This window comes from Octopus bimaculoides, chromosome 3 (genome assembly GCF_001194135.2).
Source record: "Octopus bimaculoides isolate UCB-OBI-ISO-001 chromosome 3, ASM119413v2, whole genome shotgun sequence".
Lineage (NCBI taxonomy): Eukaryota > Metazoa > Mollusca > Cephalopoda > Octopoda > Octopodidae > Octopus > Octopus bimaculoides.
In genome coordinates, this window is record NC_068983.1 from 5,345,967 (window position 1) to 5,348,845 (window position 2,879).

Sequence of the window (2,879 nt, forward strand, 5' to 3'; positions counted from 1 at the left end):
TTCTTTGTGGGTAGGAAGTTGGGGAGGGGGGAGGGAGTCTGGGATTAGGCTGCAGAGGTGCTATATTGGTAAGGGTGTGTATATTGTTTAGGGGACATTCACTTGTTTTGTAGAAACTATTCAATCTGTGAGAGTTGTTTTGTGGGAATTATTCTGTGGATGTTGTTCTTTGGGAGTCATTTTGTGGGAGCCATTTTTGGGAACATTCTGTGGGAGCCATCTGTGGGAGCCATTCTTGGGAACCTTCTGTGGGAGCCATCTGTGAGAGTCATTCTGTGGGAGTTGTTCTGTGGGAGTCATTTTGTGGGAGCCATTCTTGGGAACATTCTGTGGGAGCCATCTGTGGGAGTTGTTCTGTGGGAGTTGTTCTGTGGGAGTTGTTCTGTGGGAGTTGTTCTGTGGGAGCCATTCTTAGGAAGCATTCTGTGGGAGCCATCTGTGAGAGTCATTCTGTGGGTATCGGTCTCAGAAGGGTTTCCATATAGCTTCCATCTATCAAATTTCACCCTCTATATTTGAGGTCAACCCTGACCTCTGGTAATAGTCCTTTCCATAAGATGCTGCCATGTTCTGAGACCAAACCCAAAACATTATGAATGAGAACCAAGCTCCTTACCCATTTGACCATTCCTGTGACCATCCATGGCAGTTGTACTTAATTGCTAACCACACTTCAACTTTGGTCATTATCATCATTACAAAAGACTTGGTTAATTAATCATCGAAGATCATCAATAATTGAACGTCATTAAAAATTAACCAGCCTCCCACTATTCCCCTGTTGGTAAAACCACACACATTAAATAATTTCAAATCTTACAGCCTCATTATAAGGTTATATTACAATAATAATATCAATAATAATAATAATAGTAATAATAGTAATAATAATAAAACTATCAAAGTACAAAGACCTGGAAATAGAGGTAACTCGAATGTGGAATCTAAAAGCAGAAACAATTCCTATCATAGTAGGTGCCTTAGGTATAATAAAAAAAAATATTCAGACAAATACATAACAAAAACACCAGGACTTACAAATATATATAACATACAGAAAATTGCACTACGGGGCACTGCACACATCCTACGCAAAACACTTTCAATACAGTAACCATAAGAGCATCACGGCAAACCACAGCACATACCCAAGGCAAACAGAAAAGGGTAAAAGAGGGGACAGGGAGCAGATAAGTCAAGTAAAGAAGGAAAAGTAGAAGGACCTGCACAGCACCCAGAATAAAAAACAAAAACAATAGAAAAGTGGACATTAACCCTTTCTTTACTATATTTCTGTTGAGATGCTCTGTGTTTCTTTCAATTAATTTTAAATATAACAAAGAATTTAGTAAAATAACTTGGTTATCATTAAGCTAGTGTTAGGAACATAAATTCTGACTAAAGTTTGGTGGAAGATTTTAATTCAGAACATATGAAAACAAGACATTTGTACTACAGAGCTGGAGGTGGTTTCAGCCAGGTTGGTATCGAAAGGGTTAAGAATTGTTTCCCTATTATATATTTTAACTCTTTCATTACCATATTTATTTTGAGATGCTTTGTGTTTCTTTTAATTAATTTTAAATATAACAAAGAATTTAGTAAAATAACTTAGTTATCATTAAGCTAGTGTTAGGAGCATAAATTGTGATTAAGGTTTGGTGGAAGATTTTAATCCAAAACTTAATAAAAACAAGACATTTGTACCACAGAGCCAGAGCCAGAAGTGATTCCAGCAGGTTTGATAACAAAAAGGTTAAAAGAGCCATGAAGAGAAAAGGGTACACTAGGAATGTCAGGAGAAGATTTGGTGGTGTACTTTCAAAAAGCAGAGGGTTTATTTTTGAAGGATGCAATGTTCAGACAATTAATGACTGATGTGGGTTATTTATTCTATGCTTTGGCAATTCTGAAAGTGAAAGAAATGTTCCAGAATTCATGGGCGCAGTGCATGACTGTGTGTTGCAGTTGTAGCTGTCAACTGCAGACGTGGCTGTGTGGTTAAGAGATTTGCTTCCCAACCACATGGTTTCAGGTTCAGTACCACTGTGTGGCACCTTGGGCAAGTGTCTTCTACTTTAGCTCCAAGCTGAGCAATGCTTTGTGAGCGGATTTAGAGGGCAAAAATTGAAAGAAGTCCATGGTCTGTTTTGTGTGTGTGCGTGTGTGTGTGTGTGTGTGTGTGTGTGTGTGTGTGTGGTTTTGTGTCTCCTTGTCTTGACATCATGTGATAGTTGTAAATGAGTGTCACTGTTATACAAGCAGTGTTGTTCACTTCCAGTATTCTGTGAGAATACATCTGGTCCCAGGGAAATATTACCTTGTTTGGAGACAGGCAAGGGTTAGCAACAGGAAAGGTATCCAGCCATAGAAAATCTGCCACAATATACTTTGTCCAACACATACAAGCATGGAAAAATGGACATTATACAATGATGATGATGATGATGGTGATGGTAATGATAAGGAGGCGGAGGAGGAGGGAACAAGTCCATAGTTGGTGGAGATATTAAATTCAAAATAAGGTGGCGAAAGGTGTTGTTGGAAAGATGGTGGATAATCTTGCGAACTTCTACCGAATTAGTTGCTAGACACCAAATCGTGATTGTGTTTATGGTTCTATCTTGATAGTCATAAATAAATCTTTTACATCCTTCACTTATCCATTAATAACAGCATTTCCTGATTTTACTCTTCAAACATAATAATAATGAGAATACTACTACTACTACTACTACTACTACTACTACTACTACTACTACTACTACTACTAATATTAATAATAATTACAACGACAATAGCAACAGCATCAACAACAGACTTTGATCGTAGCTTGATCCATTAAGTATCTGGTCTCTTAGGTCAGCACGAAGACACAC

The 2,879-nt window shown here is 37.9% G+C and overlaps 1 protein-coding gene across 1 annotated transcript in view; it reads left to right on the forward strand.

Annotated features, from left to right (window-relative positions):
- LOC106875982 (N-acetylneuraminate lyase) overlaps positions 1-2,879 on the forward strand; it is a 33,412-nt gene that overhangs the window by 18,795 nt on the left and 11,738 nt on the right. The gene's annotated exons all lie outside the window — the stretch shown is intronic.